Source organism: Erinaceus europaeus, chromosome X, assembly GCF_950295315.1.
Source record: "Erinaceus europaeus chromosome X, mEriEur2.1, whole genome shotgun sequence".
Taxonomy (NCBI): Eukaryota; Metazoa; Chordata; class Mammalia; order Eulipotyphla; family Erinaceidae; genus Erinaceus; species Erinaceus europaeus.
Window position 1 is genome coordinate 81,611,332 of NC_080185.1, and position 24,206 is coordinate 81,635,537.

The following is a 24,206-nucleotide window of genomic DNA, read 5'->3' on the forward strand; positions in this document are numbered from 1 at the left end:
TGGAAACATGTCATATCAAATTACTTCCTTGATTTTTTTTCTTTCTTTCCTCTTAACTTACAACAGAGACTCTAGGAAAATAAAACCTCAGGTTGAGGGAATTTCCAGCAATGTAAAGAAAATATTTTCCAAAACTTAAATAACAAGTTCCTCCCTGGTTAACATAATGGACTGAAGCTGCAGATACATGGCTGCCCACCAGGTCACCTTCCTCCCCAAGCTCAAGAAAGGGCCCCAACCACATCCTGTTCAGTCATCAGTGAGTCCTACAGGGGATGACCTTTTAATAAAGGACTGCACACACTACCAATGCTACATCAGTACTTTGTGATACATCACCCAGTTCTGGAATGTGCTGCAGTCGACCTCCTGGCAAGCAGCCACTTTTCCTCTTCTCCTTTATAAAAAGGGTCAAGGAGAAACCCCTTCAGAAGCGGAGGACTGTGGGATATTTTAATGGACTCTAGCAGCTCCATGACTTTGGGAAGGTCTTAGAGAAGATACTGAGAGGGGAGCTGCTGCAGCTGACAGATAGTCACAGAGCCAAGGAGCAGCAGCAGCTGCTGCTGCCCTGGGAGCTGACCAGCACTGCTCCCTGGAGAGAAGCTGCCAATATACAGAACTGCTAAAACACTCTGCAGCTGACCTCCCTGGGAGGGCAGATGGGGAAGCTGGCCTGAGGGAGGGAGACTCAGAGAGCCTGGCAGAGCAGAGCCTAGCTGTGCTCTGGGGACCTGAGCAGAAGGGAAATGAGCTGAGATGAGCTGACTCCCCCAGAATAAAAGTATGCCTCTGCCTTGCTACCCTGTGGCTCCTTTCAGTTCCCACTGCCTTGCACTCCTGATTAGAATGAACACCATCCTGCTCCTTGAATAACAAGGTCTATGAGTCATGTCACTCAAGATTCATAGTCCAGGCAATTCGATTTACTTGTTAAATTATATAGATGTAATTTATCTTATTTTGTCAAGAGAGAAATTGAGATGGGGAGGGAGAGGGGGAGAGAAGGACACAGAAAGATACCTGAACAAGTGCTTCACAGCACGTGAAAATTCCTCCCTGCATGAGGGTGATGGGTAAGGGACCAGGGTCTCTGTGTGTGATAATGCATGTGCTCAACTAAGGTGTACCACCGTCCAGCCCTTCAATGTACTTTACACTTTAGTGAACTATTAAAGGTGAATCAATATTCTTTTAACCACAACCAAGGACAATAAATAAAGCGTTCCAGCTACCTAGAAGATGGTGCAGGTTGTAATGAATAGCGTTCTCATATCTGACATCCTAAGTTCAGCCACCAACATCACATATGCCAGAGTGCTCTGTTCCCCACCCCTACCTCCTGTCTCTCTCTCATAAAGAAAGAAAATCATCTGCAAAAGAGTCACTTCACAAGTGAAAAGATATGTATGTATCTCTCCCTATCTCCCCATCCCTTCTCAATTTCTCTCTGTCCTATCCAATAAAAATGAAAAAGTGCCAGCAGGAGCAGTGGATTCATAGTGCCAGCACTGAGCTGCAGTTATTAACACTGGAGGCAAAAAAAGAAAGAGAAAAAGAAAGAAAAAAAGAAAGAGGAAAAGGAAGAAAAAAGAAAGGAAGAGAAAAAGAAAGAAAGAAAAAGAGGAAGAAGAAATAATGTATAATTATATATTTTTAAATGAGGGAGAAAACCAGGGCATCATTTTGCATATGAAGTATTCGAGATCAAACTCAGAACATTTTGCTTGTAAGTACAGTGCTAAATGTACCATATACCACCTCCCAGACCTTTTTTTCTTTTCTTCCAGGGTTATTGCTGGGTCTTGGTGCCTTCACTATGAATCCATTGCTCCTGGAGACCTTTTTTCCCATTTTGTTGCCCTGGGTGTTACCCTTGTTGTTGGTGTTACTATTGTTGTCATTGATGTTGTAGATGTTGGACAGGAAAGAGAAATCGAGAGAGGAGGGGAGACAAAGAAGAGGAGAGAAAGATGGACACCTGCAAATCTGCTTCACTGCCTGTGAAGGAGCCCCCCTGCAGGTGGGGAGCCAGGGGCTCCAACCGGAATCCTTACACTAGCCCTTGCGTTTTGCACCATGTGTGCCTAACCTGCTGCGCAACTACCTGACCCCACCAGACCTCTTTTTTTCTGGCTTCCCTACATGGTGTTTTCTTTTTCCTAATTAATAAATAGGTTTCCTCCTATCCCTCACCTATTTTATCCTATTCTTTCTCTGTTGAAGAAATGGGGGTGTCTTCCTCAAGAGTTTGTAGCTGGAGCTGACTTATTGCACACTCAGTGCCCTTCAGCAGGCTCTGCTGTCCTTGTGCTCCTATAGCTACAGTAAGCCCTGGATATAGAGGATTGGAAATAGCTCAACTGATGTTGTTGTTTTGCTTTGTTTTGCCTTCAGGTATATTTGCTTGGTGCTAGTATGATTAACCCACTGCTCCTGGTGGCCATTTTTATCATCTTATTGAATGGGACAGAAATAAATTGAGAGTCAAAGGGGAGATAGAGAGAAATAAGTGGGTCCAGGTATCCAGATCTGTCAGTCAGTCTGTGGCTCTGGGAACATGCCTCCAGCTCCATCCATTTTTCCCTGAGCTCCCTGTCCCCCAACTCCCCAACTGTCCCATATTTTATACCTCTCTGCTCTTCTGCCCTGCCACCCTGCTGCTGCCATCCAGCCCTGAGCCAGCCCTGCTTCCATCTCACCATCCAGGAGGCAGGCCTGCCCTACCTCCGCTACACACATACACACACCTGAACACACTCAGGTGCACCCCTGCATGCAGCCTGCCAACCTGTAGTCTTCCTCTGCACCTCAGCCTTCTTTCAACCTCTTCCCTCCCCCACAAACACACCTGGGCTTGAGCAGCCCATGGAAGCCACACTCTATACCTCCCAACCCTTTTTGCACTAAGGAAGTGAAGATTCTTTTTATCCAGGCATGCGTGAGGGAGTTGAGTTCTTCCAATGTTCTTTCTGCCAAGCAAGAACCCCAAGCAATGTTCAATGTAACATTTTTTTCTGAGGCTGCCCACCCCCTACTGTGCTGTGCAGGCCTATAACTGGGGAAAACACCCCAGCCTGAGCAGACTGCCAGGCTGGTGTAGTAGCTGTCTATGGACTCTGAGACAGACAGGCAGGACTTCAGGTTCAAAACCTGACATTCTCACAGGCCGGTGGTCCCACACACAGGGGAAAGAAAAAAATAGAGACGTCTGAGGCTTTTGCTGCCAAGTTCTCATGTCTGACACCTGTTTCCCAGTGAAAAATCCTTTTTATAATGAAGCAGGATGAAGATGTGGGCAGTCAGACTCAGTAGAGGGTGGATAAGATGGTGCTCCTTCCATGGCTCCAGAGACCCAGCTGCTATTCCAGGAACTCTCTGGTACCAGAGATCACTGGTGTAATCTCATGACACTATTTCCAGGACTGATCCTCACGATAATGATGAATAAAAAAATATACAGGTAATAGTAATTTAAAAAATAATTACAGGTAATATACATATATACGTGTGTTTGTTTCCACTGAGTACCTGTAAATGTACCTTTATTTTTTTCCTTTCTTACATAGCCAAGATAATTTCTTTTAATTCCTAAAGAAATGCCACATTCAGGGGACCAGGAAGTCCCACACCTGGTTAAGCACTCACATCACAGTGCACTTGAACCTGGGTTCAACCCCTGGCCCCCACCTGCAGGGGGAAAGCATCACAATTGGTGAATAAGGGCTGCAGGTGTCTCTCTGTCTCTCTACCTCTCTATTTCCCCTTTCCGTCTCCATTCTTCTATATCTATAAATAAATAAATAAATAAATTTAAAAAATAAATACCACATCCATTTCTAAGTTCCTGGGTTTGTGAAATAGCTGTTTGTTCAAGTGGCAGAATCAAGGGGAGTATGTTTAGAGAGCACACAAGTCAAGCAGCACCATTTACATACTGCTTTTATTGACTGATTGATATACATTCATTGAAGTGGAGTGAAATGAATGATATGACATAGAGTGAAATAGATCATATAGCAATTCAATGTTAACAGGAGAAGGAAGAGAAGAAGGAGAAAGAGATGAAGAAGAAGAAGAAGAAGAGGGAGAAGAAGAAGAAGAAGAAGAAGAAGAAGAAGAAGAAGAAGAAGAAGAAGAAGAAGAAGAAGAAGAAGAAGAAGAAGAATCAAGCAAAAAAAGAGGAGGAGAAGGAGGAGAAGATATATCCCAGCGCTTCAAGGGCTTGCTCAGGACACTGCTGTTCCTGTTCAGATGGTGACAGCATTACATGCTCAGGAAGGGCAAAGACACCTTTTAAGTGTCTAAGTGTTGTTTTATCTGGGCTGGCTTCACAGGCGGGTAACAGAGACGACCAGAGACACACGGCTGGGCTGAGAACGCAGTTTAATCTTTATTCACAAATGGGCAAATCACCACACCATGTGCTTTTCTCCATCATCCTCTCTCCACCGCTGCTGCTGGGACTCTGCATGTCCTTAGCATACCGGGGCAGGGAGAAAGAGGGGCGCGAAACTAGCAAGGACCAAACCATTTCTCTCAGAGGTAGGGGGAAGGGGGCCAAACCAACACGAAGAATACCAACATATTCCCCCTTTTCTTTTTAACTAAATGACCACAGTATCAGGGGTGTGGGGTGAACAGAAACCTATATCATACAGGCATTTTCAAAAAAGAAACTGGCACAAACATGGAGAAACATGTAAGCGAGTAACAAGAACCAGTGTGCTGCCAAGGGAAGGCCTGAGGGGGCCAATTTTTGCCTCTGGGCAAAACTTCATCAGCTTAAAAAAAACATTTCCTGCCTCTGGGGAGCGTACTTGCTTCGATGGACATTTTATAGCATGGGGGCGGGGAACGGCCTAGAGTCCCAAAGGCAGCTGGCTACAGTCAGTGTTTGAGAAATATAGCAGCACTTTTGCACTTTTGTGCAAAGTGTCTAAGGGTGTACCAGTGAGTCCAATAGCAGTGCCAGTCAAAAGCAGATGTCCACAGAAGAAAGCCAAGGGGTGGAGCGTTGTATGAGGAAGGTCCGCTGCCGGAATTCTGCTTTTCTGTAGAGAACTTTACAGCTGCAATTTACTTACTATGAAACAAACTTGTAGCAGGTTAGAAGTTTATCACAATTGATAACTATTACAATTAGAAGTCTTTTTTAGAATGATTTTAAGGTTGGTTAAAGTTTAAACAATAGAATGTGAAAAGGTAAACATGAGAATCAAGGAAAGAAAACCTCAGGCATGAGTATCATTAGCATAGCCATTGTGTAATCTACCATTTCTAATAGGGGAGGTAATTGAGAGTTTACATATCAACAAGTCTATTTAACCTTTTGTTACACCCATTTAAGATGGAGACACACCCTAGGTGTGCGCAGGTTTTGTTTAGACCAACTTAGTTAAAATATATTGATTGTTAACTAATTTTTACCTCAGGCTTTAAATGTAAGTTAATTTTATCTTTATGAAAATTACGTTGAAAACCTTTTTCATTTAACTTTGCCTGTCTGAGAGAATTCACTCAGTTGGCCAGTTCGTGGCATGTGCCCCACTTTCTCAAGTGCAGGTCGGTGTCCAAGTCCTCCAATCCTTGGCTGTGTGGGGGCCTGGCCTGGCTGGGCCAGGACAGGCGGAGGAGATATTGTTGGTGCTGAAGATGCACTTCTCCCCTGATGAACACAAGAGCAGTGGCCAAGGAGCCCCCTACTGCCCTCCCTGTAAACCATAATGATTATGGAAATAAAATGTTTGAGTGCATGGGAATTAGGAGTGGGAATGTCGCCCTGGCCAGCCCTTGATTCCTGAGACTTAGGGAACCTAGAGGTCACTGCCCTCTGGGACAAGAGCTCAGGTCCCCACTCCTTCATCCAACTGCCACCCAAAACACACTCCTTGGATTGATTCAGGTCACCCCTGTGTGCCAAAAGCTCACCTTCTTCACTTGCTCAGCTGCCATCCCCGAGGTCTGAGGTTGGTCAGTGCTTTTTTCCTGTCCTTCTGTCTGTGTGTTCCAGGGCCCTGGGGACATTGTGCTGCTGCCCCAGCCGTGGGGCAGTTGGGTTGCCCAGTGCCAGTATGCCTGCAGGGAGACTCATGGGGGGCATCACAAATGGCTCATGCAGTTGCTAGATGACAGGGACACCACCTATTCTGTTGACCCCTTAGATTGTGGTGTGGCAGGCAGCCAAGGCCATGCCCTAACAAGACCTGAGGTATAGGGCCAGAGGCCTGAGCCATAGGCAGAGGCCAGAACCAGTGCTAGCAGGCAGGTCCCAGGGGTAAGTGGCTGGGGCAGAGGCAGGGCAGGGCCTGGACCTGGGAGCCCAGGGATGGGGGCCAGAGGCTCTCTGGCCACTCTTAAACCATCTGCCCTGTGGAACCTACTGACTCACTAACAGCACCTTCCCCACTATCCCAGGTTTGAGGGATGGCCTCCTGTAGACCAGTACCAGCTGTGGAGTCACAGGGCTACCAAGTGCTGGTATCCTGGCCACTAACCCCTGGCCTCCTCCTTCTAGTCCCCCACCTCTGACTTCTTCTCCTCCTCTTCCTCTGCCTTATTCTCAACCTCTTCCTCCTCCTCCTAGGTTACTCAGAGGGGTCCCTTCACTTATGGAAACCAGGGCTGCTAATCCTGCTGCTGCAGCTGCTATAAAGTGGGTGGATCCTGATGTGCAGACCTGTCAGTCAGTCCTTGGTTCTTGGGACCTGCCTGCCTCCAGTAACATCCACTCTTCAGTCAAGTTCCCTCCCCCAGGATGCCCCCTTCCATGCCCCACTCCCCCCAGCTCCCCAACTGTGTACCTGTGTAGCTCCCCTATTGTGTACCTCCCTGCCCTTTTTTCCTGCCATTCTGATGCTGTTGTCCAGTACTGGAGGCCCTGGGCCAGCTCTTCTGACACCTCACCATTCAGGAGGCGGCCCTGCCCTAACCCCCCCACACACAACTGAACACGCTCAGGAGCACCCCTGCCCACAGCCTACCACCTCCTGAAGTCTCCCTCTGCCCCTCCCTCTTTTCCAACCCCTGCTCCCCCCTCCACACATGGGCTTGATTGGCCCATAGAAGTTCTGCTCTCTACTCCCCCAACACCATTTGTACTAAGGAAGTGAACATTCTTTTTCTCTTGGCATAGATGGGGGAGTAGAGTTTGTCCAATGTTCTGTGGAGCAAGGGCCCAAAACAATATTCAATGTAACCTTTGGGTCTGAGGCCACCCAACCCCTAGTGTGTTATGCAGGCCTATGACTGTGGTAAACATCCCAGCATGAGCAGACTGTCGGGCTGGTTTAATGGCGCTGCCTGTGGATTCTGATAAAGACAGGCAGGGCTTCAGGTTCAAAGCCTGTCCTTCCCAGAAGCCTGTGGTTCACAGGCTCAGGGTGGGGAAGGAAAAAAATGTGGCTTCCACTGCCCAGCTCTCATGTCTTATGTATGTTTCTCCATGAAAAATCTTTTTGTGAAGGAGCGGGACAAAGATCCGGGCAGGCGAAATCTGTGGAGGGTTGATGGGACGGTGCTCCTGCCACGGCTCCAGAGACCTAGCTACTCTTCCAGGAAGTTTCTGATATAGAGATCACCCATGTAGTCTCATGACACCATTTCCAGACTGATCCTCTGGATAATGATGACTTAAAAAATATACAGGTAATATTGATTTACAAAATTAATACAGGTAATATGCATATATATGTATTTGTTTGTGTGTTTCCACTGAGTAGCTGTAAATGTATTTTTATTTCTTTCTTACATAGCCAAGAGAATTTCTTTTCATTCCTAAAGAAATGCTACATTCAGGGGACCAGGAGGTACTGCACCTAGTGAAGCACTCATATCACAGTGCACTTGAACCTGCAGTGCAGCAGGAAAGCTTCACAATTGGTGAAGCAGAGCTGCAGGTGTCTCTCTGTCTCTCTTTCTTCCCCTTCCCCTCCATTTATCTGTCTCTATGCGATAATAATAAATACTAAAAGAAGAAAAGCCACACTCAGTTAAAAGGCCCCATGTTGTGAATAGCTGTTTGTTCAATTGGCAGAATCAAGTGGAGTATGTCAACAGCACACAAAATTCAACCTGGACCTTTTCCATATTTCTGCTTTTAATGATTGACTAATATGCATTCACTAAATTGAAGTGAAGTAGATAATCATATGACAAGTCAATATGAACAGGAGAAGGAAAAAGAAAAAGAAGGTGAAGAAGAAGAAGAAGAAGAAGAAGAAGAAGAAGAAGAAGAAGAAGGACAGGAAGAATAAAGAAGCAGAAGAAGGGGAAGAAGAAGAGAAAGTAAATATGATGAAGAAGAGGAAGAAGATGAAGAAGAAGGAGGAGATGAATAAGGAGAAGAAAAATACTAAGGAGAAATGAGAAGGAGGAGGAGGAGAAAGAGAAGAAGAAGAAAAATAACAAGAGAAACAATGGAAGGAAGCAAGGGGAGATAAAAAGGGAAAAAAGGAGGAGGAGGAAATATATCCTAGCACTTCAAGGGCTGGCTAAGGACATTGCTTTCTCTGTAAAGATCCTGACATCATCTCATGCTTAGGATGGGCAAAGACACTTTTTGATTGTCTGAGGAATTCACTTACTTGGCCAGTCTTCTTGGCATGTCCCCCACATTCTCAAGTGCAGGTCAGTGTCCATGTTTTCCAGGAAGGATGGATCCTTAGCTGTTTGGGGGCCTGGCCTGGCCACCCGGGATGGGAGGGGGAGATATTGTTGGTGCAGAGGATGCACTTCTCCCCTGATGAACACAAGAGCAGCAGCGAGGGAGCACCCTACTTCCCCTCCCTGTAGATCAGAATGGCTATGGAAATAAATAGTTTGAGTTAATGGGACTTAGGAGTGGCAGAGTCCCCCTGGGAGGTCCTTGACTCCTAAGACTTAGGGATCCTAGAGGCTACTGCCCTCTTGGACAAGAGCTCGGGTACCCCCTTCACAACCTGCCTGCAGCCCCAAACACACTCCTTGGATGTGGTCAGGTCACCCCTGTGCTGTTTGCTCACTGTTGTCTCACTGGTTCATGGGTACACACTGAGGACACAAGGAAGGGTTTATGGCCAGGCTGTGGATCACTTGCTCCAGCAGACTCCCAAGTTGCAGTCATCACAACCCAGGCCTGCCCCTTGACCTGACCCCAACTCCCTACCCCAACAAAAACATGGTGGGGGGGAGGCTTGACCAGCATTCAAGGGCTGTGACACCAGCGGTCTCAAGTACCTCTGTATTGCTGTTTCTACCAAATAGTTCACCATCTCATGTGTCCTTCCATCCACCCACCAACCAAGCTAAATAGAAAAGGAGACATCTCCTTGAATGATGAAGACAACCAATCCTGTACAGGTTGCTAGGTGGCCAGGTTGGCTGAGTATGTTGGCAGGGCTGATCCAGACTGTGGGGTTGGGTGTGTGTGTGTGGGTGGAGTGAGCTGGGTCCTGTGAGCCAGGGGCTTGGGGGAGTGGTCAGGAGGGCAGTTGTTGCATTGTCATGACAGCTTGAGCTGTCAAACAGGTCACCCAGATGAGTAGAGGTAAGGTGAGTTGAGGTGAGGGGATTGAGAGAAGAGGAGAGAAGAGGAGATGAGGAGAGCAGAGGAGAGGAGTTAGGACAGTTTCAGGCATGTAGGCAGGCATTTCTGGGCTCCCTGTCTCGAAGGGAACACCTTTTCCTCCCCCTCACTAGGCTGCCAGCCCCAAAGTCCGAAGTCGGTTGGCACTTTTCTCCTGTCCTTCTGCCTGTGTGTGCCAGGACCCTGGGGCCATTGAGCTACCATCCCAGTTGCAGCACAGTTGGGCTGCTCAGTGCCAGTATGCCTGTGGACAGAATCACAGGGGCATCACAGAGGGATCAGGAGGTTTCTAGGCTACAGGGAGGCCACCATTCAGTTGACCCCTTGGGTGGTGTTGGTAGCTGGCGGCCATGGCCGAGACCTGACTTGACCCCAGGGGTAGGGCCAGCGGCCTGAGCCATAGAAAGAGGCCAGAGCCAGAGCTGGCAGGCAGGTACCATGGGCAAGGGGCTGGGGCAGTGGCAGGGGAGGGGCAGAGCCCAGATTTGGGAGCCTAAGGCTTGGAGCCAAGGGCTGTCAGGCCCCTTTTGAACCATAGGCCCTGAGGAACTGACTTACTGACTGACTGACAGTCCCAGCCCCACAGAACCTCCCCCTGGCAAGGGCCCTGGATGCCCTGAGCTACCCCAGGTTTGAATGGGGCCTGGCCTGACCGGTCCGGGATGGGCAGGATAAATATTATTGGTGCTGAAAATGAACACAAGAGCAGCAGCCAGGGAGCTCCATACTTCCCTTCCCTGTAGACCAGGATGGGTATGGAAATAAAAAGTTTGAGTGCATGGGAATTAGGAGTGGGAACATCACCCTGGCCAGCCCTTGACTCCTGAGACTTAGGGAACCTAGAGGTCACTGCCCTCTGGGACAAGAGCTCAGGTCCTCACTCCTTCATCCAACTGCCACCCAAAACACACTCCTTGGATTCAGTCAGGTCACCCCTGTGCTACTTGCTCACTGCTGGGCAGATGACTCACTGGTTCGTGGGTCCACACAGAGGACCCAAGGAAGGCCCTTTGGCCAGGATGTGGGGCATTTGCCTGAGCAGGCTCCCAAGGTTGCATCTTAATAGCCCAGGACTGCCCCTTGACCTGACCTCAATGCCCCACTCCACCAAAGACACAGCAAGGGGGGACTTGACCAGCATTCAAGGGCTGTGACGCCAGATGTCTCAAGAATCTTTGGATTGCTCTCTGTCTCTATCCAATGAAACAATCAACCCATCCATCCATCCATCCATCCATCCACCAGTCAGCCAAGCTAAATAGAAAAGAGGACATATTCTTGAATGATGAAGAAAATCAACCCTCAACACTTAGATTGCCAGGTGGCCAGTTTGGCTAAGGACAGCGGTGGGGCTGATCCTGGGGTGGGATTGGGTGAGTGTTGTCGCTTTGTGGTGGCGGGATGAGGAGGAAAATAGGGTCTGGAGTGGAGAGGGAACACAATTCTTTATTTGTGTGGACACCTCAGGGTTGGGTCAGAGTGCAGTGGTTCAGGCCACATGGAACTAGCCAAAAATAGCCATCCCCTGCTACATGCACCACCCTTCTATCACTGAGGTAAAAAACCAGGCAAGAAGGAGGGGTGGAAGTAGGAGGGATTTTTATAGGGCAACAGCCAGGAGTGACGTGTCGGGAAAGGATTGGTTGGGAAAGGCACTGCGAGAATATAGCAGGAAACGGTAAAGCCTGAGGGCAAAGACTGCATCTGCATAATTACCCAGCATCTCCCCCTTTTCCTTTACATCTAATGGACACAGTATAGGAAATATAGAGTGGAGCAGGCTTAAATGTTTTTAAGGAATGCCGTGCTCATGTGGGAAGATGTAGGATATTTTTGTGGGGGAGGGAAGACTTACATGGCTGCCAACCTTGTGAGATTCATGTGTCCCCCCTGTGCTCAACCCCTCTTTAGAGAGAGAGACTTACCTGGAGGGACTCATCTCATAGGTTAAGTTCTGCCAGGCTCCACCATCTCTTCACAATTCTTTTACATCTTTCCCTGTATTTCTATCTAGTCATAGCATTAAGATGGTTCAATGTCTGTAAAAGACTCTATCTGTGACAGAGGGATAGTAGTGTAGGGGTGAGCAGAAATCTTTGAGGCATAAACATGAATGCTATAACAAAACAGGAAAGGGCAAGTAGGGGAGCAGTAAGATCCAGTGTGATGCCAAGGGAAACCTTGGTGCACAAAGGGGCGTTTCCTGTCTCTGGGGTGTCCCTTGCCTCTGGGGCAGGGCTAGTAATTAGGGGGCATTTCCTACCTCAAAGGACAGGATCTGCAGGCAGGAAGGTGTGACATGCAAAGCGGAGGGACTTTATGGCATTGCATAGTTCTCAGGCAACAGTCTGCAAAGTCCATGAACTACTCTGGGTCAGTCTTTGAAAAACTAGCAGCATGAAGGGAAGGAAGCTGCTGTAAAATTGTATAAAGTGTCCAAAGGGTATACCAGCAAGTCTGATAGAAGTCTCAGTCCCAAGTAGACTACTACGGGGAAAAATGCAAGGGGATGAAACGCTGCACGTCTATCTCCATGGGGAAGGTCAGCCACTGGAATTCTGCTTTTCTGTAGAGAATGAACTGGAACCACCAAAACATGACACGCAAAGCAGAAGCAGGAAGGGCAGACAGGCAGTAAGAAAGTTCTGTCCTTGGAGTCTATGAATCAGGTTCTTCAGATCATGTCAGGTGATGTCCTGGGTTTCGGGTGTGTGCCATTGTAGTCATGCCATCTAGTGGGTGATGTCAGAGTGTGTAGGGGTCCTGATGCTTTATCTCAGGATTCCTGTGAAAGAAACACAAACAATTAGTTCCAGTGGTTATCAGGGCATGTGATTTGAATTTTTTACAGAAAAAGAGGTTTGGTGCCTTAGCCAACTGAATATTGGGGGGTGTATCTTTCTTTCTTTATTTAATTGGGCCTAGGTGTTTCGTGGGCCTTATCAACAACCATTTGTTTTTTGGGGTAGTAAGGGATGTCTGTGGCATGGGTTATGCTATAAAGGGAAACATCTTTAAATTGTTGGCTGACAAAGGCAGGCATATAGTGGCAAGACGAGATACACCAGTTAAGTGGTAGAAGAATATGTGAATATTGTTAATTCACATAGGTTGTGTATGGAGGAACTTTTTATAGTTTAATATCTTACCATATGAGCAGATGCTTCTTCATGTGAAGGCTTTGACATAGTTGTAGTCAATTATTTGTGAAAAAAAAAACTTTTAACAAGTTAGAAGTTTACTATAATTGAAGATTCAATGATTATAATTGGTTTAAGTATCTTTATAACTTTGTTTAAAGGTCATCTAATGTGAACTCCTGTAGCAGTCTCTACAGCAGGATCTTCAGACCAATTTTAGTTAAAATATATATTGATTTTTTAACCATTTTTACTTTGGACTATAAACAGACTCAGGTTACTTAGAGAGTTAACACATGTTACTGATAATGGTTTTAACATTTAAAGTGTCAAATTGATGCCAGATCTGTTGGGGATTAATTTCCACAAGGGCACTTTTGGAGGCCCTCCAAAAACATCCTGTATAGAGAATTTATATTTTAGTTTTGGGAATGTATTGTCACGTTAAACATTTAGACTTTTACCTTAAATAGTTACTTTTAGCAAATTAATTTTACCTTGTCTGGTAATAATGTAGGTTTAAGGTTACACTTTCAACAGTTAAGTTACTGTTTACCAAACTTGAAACATACCCATAAATATTTAGTTATAACACACAGGTGGAGAAAAACTTTTGTTATGAAAACATATCATTTTAAAAACAAATTTAGATCTGTCTTTACTCACACAGTTTAAGACTAAGCACTTTACATATAAACCAAGACTAATATATAAAAAATCAAAAGAGAGAAAAAAAATTGGAATGTTTCTGGACGTCTCCAGAAATCTTGGCTGTGCCCAGCATTTTTATATAAAGTCAATTAAGTTTTTTAGAGTACTCTGAGAAAATGGGTGATACAAAAATTTTTGGTCATTCAACACACTCACTCACAAAACACATCTGGCCAGTCATAGAATAAGATATTCATAGAAGGGGTAGGAGAGAGGGCTCTGTGAGCCAGATATTCCAGATTCTACCATGTCGTATTATGTGTCCAGGGTGCATTCTACATCTAGTCCTCTTGAAGTATTTCTTGTTCTTCAGGTATAGCAGCGCCATCATGCGGGTATTGTTGGACATGGTGGGCAGGAACCCAGGCAGGTTTGGAGTAATTATGTGGAAAATGATATGTGAAACCCCTCCCCATGGTCAATAGGGGGTCAGGCCCTTTCCAGATTTTATCGAATGGGTCTTTCCATTTGACCTTACTACCTGGGATGGTGGATGGTGTTTCCCAATGAAGAATAATAGGAGGTAGGTCTGAGTTTTGTAAGTATTAAAGAGATTTAATATAGTTAAGGCTTTTCCTTTTTCTCTGGATATTTGGGGTACATTCCTCCTTTGTCTTTATTTAATTGAGTCTTAAGGGTTTAATGGGCCCTCTCGACAATGCCTTGTCCCTGTTGATTATAGGAAATATTTGTGGTGAGTAATGTTCCAGAGGGAACAAAAATCTTGAAATTGTTTGCTGGTAAATGTATTCTCATTGTCAGTATTCAGTTGAAGAGGTAATCCCATTACAACAAAACAGGAGAGCATATGGCTTATAAGCTTTTTCAAGCTTTCTCCTGTCTGAGCTGTCGCCCACATAAATTTAGAAAAGGTATCAATTGAGACAAACACATATTTTTGTTTACCAAAGTTGGGTATGTGGATGGCATCGATTTAACAGAGTGTTGGCTTTTAAGCCTCGGGGGTTAACCCCCAAGAGTTTGAATAGCAGGTGTTTTATGAGACCTGTACAGGAAGAACATGTAGTAAGAATATGTTTCAAATGTGCTAAAGGAACATCAGGAAATCAAGCTCGAAGGCCTTTAAGATTAACATGGGTGAGGGAATGAAAGTCAGCAGGATTAGAGACAGAAGATAGGAGATTTCCTGTGGAGGCAAGGTGGTCAGATGTTCCCTTCGGACAGGGAACCAGGAAGAGGGCTGTGGGAATGAAGGTGTTGAACATACAGTGGTTGGGTTCGAGAACAGAGCATAGAGGCAATTTAAATCAAGAGAGGGGAAAGTGGGTTGTCATCAATTCTCACATAAGAACGAGCAAGCCATGGAAATTAACAGTATACACACTGTCAGAAAAAAAGTTGAAGGATTCTGGTACAGCTTTTAATGCAAGGAAAACAGCATAAAGTTCTTTGTACTAAGGGGGATTATCAGAAAGCTCAGTAAAGAGAGGTTTAGGGAATTGCATGTCTGGGTAATATATAAGGGTAACATCTCTCTTTATTCCACCATCAGTGAAGACTGTAGGAGCAGAGGGGATGTGATCTCGAGAGAAAAGTTTAGGTACTAGTAGAGGCAAAAGAGGTAAAGAAGCTATCAAATTATTAGAAGGAAAATGTTTATCTATTTGTCCTGGAAACCCCACGAAGGTTATGGCAAAACGGAATGGTGGCATATGAGCCACTCTGTATCTGTGAGAGAAAAAAAAAGAATAATTAAATCTGGTTCCTTCGCTAAGACCTACACAGACCTGTTTCTTCCTTGGCGAACCATGAATGCTAACACGTCTATCTTAGTAAGGAGTCTTGGAGCTCTGCCTACTGGTGTGTGAAGCCACTCGAGAACCCCATGGTTATGCCACAGTGCCCCCACTACTGTGGGGGTGGAGTTAAAGATTAGAAGGTTTACCAGAGAGGAGGGGGAGAATAGAACAAGGTGCATGTCCTGGAGGGCCTGGTTAACCCTTTCCAGTGCCAAGGAGGCCTCAGGAGTTAACATACGTTTTGAGGAGGGCTGCTGGTCTCCTTTTAACAGGTCAAACAGTGGTTGGAGGCAGCTAGTAGGCAGATAAAGATACTGCCTAAGCCAATTTAAATTTCCAAGAAAACTTTGTAAAGAAGCAAGAGTGAGGTTAGAAGGAAAAGTAGCACTAGGTTTTAAGGGACAAATTTGCATTAGAGAAATCTCTGAACCTAAGAAAGGTATTGGAGGAACTAGCTGTATCTTCTCAGGAGCTACATTAAGGCCGCTTTTCTTTAAGGCAGGAATAAGAATATCACGTAGGGCATAGTGATCTGTATGTAATTCTCCCCATAATAAGACGTCATCCATGTAATGAAAAACCTTAAGGCCCTTATGAATATATGGAAAAAGGGAAGATTTAACAGACTCTTGACAAATTGTAGGACTATTGGCCATGCTCTGGGGAAGTACCACCCATTCAAATCTATCAACAGGGCTGGCGTTATTAATAGAAGGAACAGAGAAGGCAAAATGTTAACAATCTTGCGGATGCAAGGGAATAGAGAAAAAACAATCTTGTATATCAAGAGCTATGATTGGGATTCCCGTGGGAATTGCAGAAGCAAGAGGCAAACCCCTTTGGGTGGAGCCCCAGACCTACATGGTTTTATTTACTGCACGGAGATCTTGGAGGAGGCGCCATTTTCCCGAGTGCTTTTTAATCACAAAGACAGGAGTATTCCCCGGGATTCAGGAATGACGAATGTGTCCCAAGGACAACTGCTCTCAGACGAGCTCTTTTAAAATGTCTAGCTTATCCCTAGGCAAAGGCCACTGTTCCACCCAGACAGGCTAATTAGAAAGCCATTCTAAGCAGGGAGTTTGGCTACGAACCGTGGCAGTTAGTATTGGGGGCACTGATTAGATCTAGTCTCGCAGGAGCGGGTGTTATACTCTGCAGTGGCATCTGTGGATATCCTAACATCAAGACATTCCAGAAGATCTCTGCCCAGTAGGTTGGTGCTAATATTGGCTACCAAAGGGCAGAAGTGTCCAGTAGTCCCTTCAGAGTCTTCCCACATAAGCTAATCGAGACTGTACCCGATGCTTACAAGGCTCGAACCCTTGACCTGCAAGACTCAAACCCAGGTCCTGAGATGCTCAAATCAGGTCCCACGAGACCTGACCAGGGGCCCTCCATACTCGATCCTGGGTACTGCAAGACTCCAAACCGGGTACTGAGAGGCCCAAACCCGGGTCCTGATAAGCTCTAACCTGGATGCCCTGAGACTCAAATCGTTTCCCGTGAGATTCTACCTGAAGCTCACAAGGCTTGAATCTGTGACCTGTGAGGCTTGAACTCGGGTCCCGAGATGCTCAAATTGGGTCCCATGAGACCTGATCCAGAGCCCTCCATGCTCGAACCAGAGTACTGTGTGACTCAAACCTGGGTACCGAGAGGCTGGAACCCATGTCCTGAGAGGCTTGAACCCAGGTACCAAGAGGCTTATTTGTGTTCTGAGAGACTTGACCCTGGGCACACATGGCTGGACCCCAGGTCCCACCAGGCTCAAACCCAGATGCAGTGAGACTCAAATCGTTTCCCCTGAGACTCGACCCTGGGCTCAAAAGGATCGAAACTGTGTCCAGTAGGTCTCAAACCCAGGTACTGAGCTGCTCAAATTGCATTCCTTGAGACTCAACCCCAGGCACATATGGCTCGAACCCGGGACCTGTGAGGTTCGAACTGGTGTCTCAAAAGGCTCAAACCTGGGTACCAAATAAGGTCAAATAAGGTTCAAATAAGGTTACATGAGAATCGACCATTGCCCATTAGGATCTAACCCTGTCTCACAAGCCTAGAATCGGGTCCTGTGAGGTTCAAACCCTGATACCGCTTGTCTCAAGTATGGACACGCAATACTCAAACCCAGGTCCCGACAGCTCATATCGGGTCCTGTAAGACCTGACCCGGGGCCCACCAGGTTTGAACCTGGATCCCGTGAGACTCAAACCTGGGTACTGAGAGGCTCAATTTGGACCCTGCATGACTTGACCCCAGTCTCACAAGCCTAGAAATTGGGTCCTGAGAGTTCCAATCCTGGTACAGCTTGTCTCAAATACAGCCCCATGAAACTCAAACCCAGTTCCCTTGAGCTCAAACATGGGTTCGGTGAGGCTCGAACCTGGGTAATGCGAGGCTCAAATCGAGTTCCACAAGACTCGACCCACACCCAGGAGGCTCAAACTCGGGCCCTGGAGACTAGACCCGAAGCTCACAAGGCTGCAACCTGTGACCTGCAAGGTGCAAACCCAGGTACTGAGATGATCGAATCGGGTCCTGCAAGACTTGATCCGGGGCCCTCCATTCTCGAACCCGGGTTCTTAGAGACTCAAACCCAGGTACTGAGAAGCTTGAAACCATGTCCTAAGGGACTTGAACCCAGGTACCAAGAGGCTCAATCAGGTTCCAAGAGACTCAACCAGGGGCAAACGTGGCAGGAACCCAGGTCCCGTGAGGCTCGAACCCGGATGCCTTGAGACTCACATCGGGTCCCACAAGACTACCTGAAGCTCACAAAGCTCAAAACCTTGACCTGTGAGGCAAGAACCCGGGTCCCTAGATGCTCAATTCTGGTCCCATGAGACCTGATTCGGGGACCTCCATGCTCTATCCTGGGTACTAATTCGAGGCTCAAATGGAGTTCCCCGAGACTCGACCTGCTCCCAGTGACTCGAACCCTGGCCCTGAGAGGCTCGAACCTGAATGCTCTGAGACTCAAATCATTTCCTATGACCTTGACCTGAAGCTCACAAGGCTCAAAACTGTGACCTGTGAGGCTTGAACCCAGGTCCCAAGATGCTCATATCGGGACCTGCAAGACCTGATCCAGGGCTCTCCATGCTCGAACCAGAGTACTGCATGACTAAAACCTGTGTACCGAGAGGATTGAACCCATGTCCCAAGAGACTTGAACCCTGGTACCAAGAGACTCAATTGTGTTCCGAGAGACTCGACCCTAGGCACACGTGGCTGAAAACCAGGACCCACAAGGCTTGAACACAGATGCCATGAGACTCAAATCATGTCCCATGAGACTTGACCCTGGGCGCACAAGGATCGAAACCATGTCCAGCAGGTCTCAAATCTGGATACCTAGCTGCTCAAATTGCGTTCTGTGATACTCGACCCCAGGCACACATGGTTCTAACCCAGGACCCATGAGGTTCTAACCGGTGTCTCAAAAGGCTCAGACCCGGGTACTGTGAGGCTCAAATCAGGTCCTGTGAGAATCTACCATTGCCAATAGGCTCGAACCTGGTCTCACGAGCCTAGAAACTGGGTACTGCGACATTCTAACCCTGGTACCGCTTGTCTCAAAAACGGCCCCGCAAGACTCAAACACAGGACCCTGGAGCTCAAATGCGGGTTCGGTGAGGCTCAAACCTGGGTACCGAGAGGCTCAATCGAGTTCCAAGAGACTCGACCCTGTGCACACTTGGCTGGAAGCCAGGTCCTGTGGGGCTCAAACCCGGATGCTGTGAGACTCAAATTGGGTCCCATGAGACTCTACCCGAAGCTCCCAAGGCTTGAACCTTTGACCTGCTGACTCAAACACGGGTCTCGAGATGCTGAAATCTGGTCCTCCAAGACCAGACCCGGGGCCCTCTATACTCAACCCTGAGTACTGAAAGACTCATAACTGGGTAATGAGAGGCTCAAAACCATATAATAAGAGGCTCAAACTCAGTGTTGAGAGGATCAATCAAGTTCCGAGAGACTAGACCTCAGGCACACGTGGTGGAACCTAGGTCCTGCGAGGCTCGAACCTGGATGCCGTGAGACTCAAATCGTGTCCCCTGAGACTCCACCCTGGGCTCACAAGGATCTAAACCGTGTCCATCAGGTCTAGAAACCTGGTACTGAGCTGCTCAAATCACGTTCCATGAGACTAGACCTCAGGCACACATGGCTCGAACCCGGGACCCTTGAGGTTCGAACCGGTGTCACAAAAGGCTCAAACCTGGGTACCGTGAGGCTCAAATCAGGTCCCGGGCCGTCCATGCTCAAAACAGGGTACTGCAAGACTCAAATCTCAGTAACAAGAGGCTCAAACCCATGTCCTGAGAGGCTTGAACCCGGGTACTGAGAGGCTCAATCGGACTCTGAGAGACTCAAGCCCTGGCAACGAGGCTGGAAATCAGGTCCCGCGAGGTTTTGGAAGACTCAAAACTGAGTACTGAGAGACTCGAACAGATCTCCTAAGAAGCTCGAACCCAGGTTCTGAGAAGCTCAATTGGGTTCCAAGAGACTGGACCCTGGGCACACGTGGATCGAACTGGAGGTCCTGCAAGGCTCAAACCCGGATGCCATGAGACTCAAATTGTGTTCCGAGACTCCACCGGGACTCACAAGGATTGAAACCGTGTCCAGCAGGTCTCAAAACCATGTACCGAGCTGCGCAAATTGTGTTCCCTGAGACTCGACCCCAGGCACACAGGGCTCGAACCCGGGACCCGTGAGGTTCGAACCAGTGTCTCAAAAGGCTCAAACCCTAGTACCATGAGGCTCAAATCAGGTCCTGTGAAAATCGACCATTGCCCATTAGGACTGAATCTGGTCTCACAAGCCTAGAAGCCGGCTCCTGTGAGGTTCAAACCCTGGTACCGATTGTCTCAAGTATGGACACGTGAGACTCAGAACCGGGTCCTGAGAGCTCATAACGGTTCCTGAGGGACCTGACCCTGGACCCACCAGGTCCAGGATCCCATGAGACTAAAAATTGGGTATTGAGAGGCTCAATTTGGATCCCGCAAGACTAGAACCAGGTCTCACAAGCCTAGAAACTGGGTCCTGCAAGGTTCGAACCCTGCCACTTGTCTCAGATATGGCCCCACGAGACTCAAACCCAAGTCCCTGGAGCTCAAACGCGGGTTTGGTGAGGCTTGAACCTGGGCACTTCTAGGCTCATATTGAGTTCTGTGAGACTCGACAGGCGCCCAGGAGGCTCGAACTTGGGCCCCGAGAGGCTCGAACCTGGGTGCCCTGAGATTCAAAACATTTCTCACGAGACTCGACCCAAATCTCACAAGGCTAGAACCTGTGACCTGTGAGGCTGAAACCTGTGTCCTGAGATGCTCGAATCCAGTCCCACGAGACCTGACCCAGGGCCCTCCATGCTCTAAACAGGGTACTTAAGATTCAAACCTGGGTAACAGGAGGCTCGAACCCATATCCTGAGTGGCTTGAACCCGGTTACTGAGAGGCTCCAACAGATTCTGAGAGACTCAACTCCTGGCACACATGGCTGGAAAACAGGTCCAGCGAGGTTCGAACCCGGATGCCGTGAGACTCAAATCGAGTCCCACAACACTCTACTCAAAGCTCACAATCCTAGAACCCTTGACCTGCGAGGTTCGAACCTGGGTCGCGAGATGCTCAAATCTGGTCACTTGAGACCTGACACAGGGCCCTCCATGTTTGATCCAGGATACTGCAACATACAAAACCAGGTACTGAGAGGCTCAAACCCCTCTCCTAAGAGGCTCAGACTTGGGTTCTGAGAGGCTCAATCTGTTTCTGAGAGACTTGACCCCGGGTACCAAGCTGCTCAAATCATGTTCCGTGATACTCGACCCCATGCTCACATGGCTGGAACCCGGGAATGTGAGGTTCGAACCAGTTTCTCAAAAGGCTCAAACCTGGGTAGCATGAGGCTCAAATCAGATCCCATGAGAATCGACCATTGCCCATTAGGATCAAACCCGGTCTCATGAGCGTAGAAACAGTGTCCTGTAAGGTTCGAACCCTGGTACCGCTTGTCTCAATTATGGACAGGCGAGACTCAGAACCGGGTCCCAAGAGCTCATATCGGGTCCTGAGAGAACTGACCCAGGGCCTACCAGGTTCGAGCGTGGATCCTACAAGACTCAAACCTGGGTACTGAGAGGCTTAATTTGGGCCCCGCATGACTGGAGCCCTGTCTCACGAACCTTGAAACTGAGTCCTGTGAGGTTCGAACCCTCGTACCACTTGTCTCAAATACAGCCAAGCGAGATGCAAACCCAGGTCCCTGCAGCTCAAACTCGGGTTCGGTGAGGCTTGAAAGTGGGTACTGTGAGGCTCAGATTGAGTTCCCCGAGAAGAGACCCATGCCCAGGAGGCTCGAACCCGGGCCCTGAGAGGCTCCAATTTGGATGCCCTGAGATTCAAAACGTTTCCCGCGAGACTTGACCCGAATCTCATGAGGCTCGAAGCTGTGATCTGTGAGGCTCAAACCTGAGTCCCGAGATGCTCGAATCCGGTCCCACGAGACCTTACACGCGGCCCTCCATGCTCTACCCCAGGTACTGCAAGACTCAAAACTGGGTACTGAGAGGCTCAAACCCATGTCCTAAGAGGCTAAAACCCAGGGACAGAGAGGCTCAATTGGTTCTGAGAGACTCAACCCCAGGCACACCTGGCTGAAACCCAGGTCTTATGAGGCTCGAACCTGGATACCGTGAGGCTCAAATCAGGTCCCTCGAGACTCTACCCAAAGCTCGCAAGGCTTGAACTGTTGACCTGCGAGACTCGAACCCGGGTCCTGAGATGCTCAAATCATGTCCCACGAGACCAGACCCGGGGCCCTCTATACTCAACCCCGAGTACTGCAAGACTCATAACTGGGTAATGAGAGGCTCAAAACCATATAATAAGAGGCTCGAACCCAGTGTTGAGAGGCTCAATCGGGTTCTGAGTGACTCGACCCTGGGCACAAGTGGCTGGAAGCCAGGTCCCGCGAAGCTCGAACCCGGATGCCGTGAGACTCAAATTGTGTCCCCTGAGACTCCACTCTGGGCTCACAAGGATTGAAATAGTGTCCAGCAGGTCTCAAAACCTGGTACCGAGCTGCTCATATCGTGTTCCATGAGACTCGACCCCAGGCACACATGGCTCGAACCCGGAACCCTTGAGGTTCGAACCGGTGTCACAAAAGGCTCAAACCTGGGTACCATGAGGCTCAAATCAGGTCCCGGGGCCCTCCATGTTAAAACCAGGGTACTGCAAGGCTCAAAACTCTGTAACAAGAGGCTCAAACCCATGTCCTGAGAGGCTTGAACCCGGGTACTGAGAGGCTCAATCAGGCTCTGAGAGACTCAAGCCCTGGCAAAGTGGCTGGAAACCAGGTCCCTCAAGGTTTGGGGAGACTCAAAACTGGGTATTGAGAGGCTCAAAACCATCTCCTAAGAAGCTCGAACCTGGGTTCTGAGAGGCTCAATTGGGTTCAGAGAGACTCAACCCCGGGCACACGTGGCTGGAACTGAGGTCCCACGAGGCTCGAACCTGGGTGTCGTGAGACTCAAATAGTGTCCCCTGAGACTCCACCGGGGCTTACAAGGATCGAAACCGTGTCCAGCAGGTCTCAAAACCATGTACCAAGCTGCTCAAATCACGTTCCCTGAGACTCGACCCCAGGCACACATGGCTCGAACCCGGGACCCGTGAGGTTCGAACTGGTGTCTCAAAAGGCTCAAACCCAGTACCATGAGGCTCAAGTCAGGTCCTGTGAGAATCGACCATTGCCCATTAGGATTGAATCCGGTATCACAAGCCTAGAAACTGGGTACTGCAAGGTTTGAACCCTGGTACTTCTTGTCTCAAATACGGCCCCGTGAGACTCAAACCCAGGTCCCTGGAGCTCACAGGTGGGTTCGGTGAGGCTTGAAACTGTGTACTTCTAGGTTCAAATTGAGTTCCGTGAAACTTGTCCCACGCCCAGGAGGCTCGAACCCAGGCCCCAAGAGGCTAGAACCTGGATGCCCTGAGATTCAAAATGTTTCTGGCGAGTCTTGACCCAAAACTCACAAGGCTCGAACCTGTGACTTGTGACGCTCAAAACTGGGTCCCAAGATGCTCGGATCTGGTCCAGGGAGACCTAACCCAGGACCCTCCATGCTCGAACTAGGGTACTGCGAGACTCGAACCGAAGCTCACAAGGCACAAACCCATGACTTGTGAGGCACAAACCTGGGTCATGAGATGCTCAAATTGGTTCCTGTGAGAGCTGACCCGTGGCTTTCCATGCTTGATCCCGGGTACAGCAAGAATCGATCCTGCTTACCAAGATAATCAATTTTGGTCCTGTGAGACTGAACCCAGTCTCTCGTGCCTAGAAACCGGGTCCTGCAAGGTTCGAAACCTAGTACAGCTTGTCTCAAGTACGGTCCTGTGAGACTAAATCCCGGGACCTGAGAGCTCAAACACGGGTTCAGCAAGGCTCTAATCAGGATCCACAAAACTCGACCCCCGGCTCACAAAGCTGTAACCCGGGTCCCGCTATTCTCAAACCCGGGTAGAGAGATGCTCAAATCATGCTCCATGAGACTCGAGCCCGGGAACACATGGCTTGAATGCAGATCCCACGAGGCTCGAACCTGGGCCCCATAAAGTTCGAACCGCTGTCTCAAAAGGCTAAAACTGGGTACCGTGAGGCTAAAATCTGGTCCTGTAAGATTCACCATAGCCCAATAGGCTCAAATCCAATCACATGAGCCTAGAAACTGGGTCCTCCAAGGTTCAAACCCTGGTATCGCTTGTCTCAAACACGGCCCTGTGAGACTCAAACCTGGATCCCGAGAGCTCAAATCGGGTCCTGCAAGACCCGATCCGTGGCCCACCATGTTCAAACACGGGTCCTGCAAGTCTTGAACCTGGGTACTGAGAGGCTCAATTTTGCCCTCGTGAGACTCAACCCCGGGCCCCTCGAGACTCGAACATGGTCTCATGAGCCTAGAAACTGGGTCCTGCAAGGTTCAAACTCTGGTACTGCTTGTCTCAAATACAGCC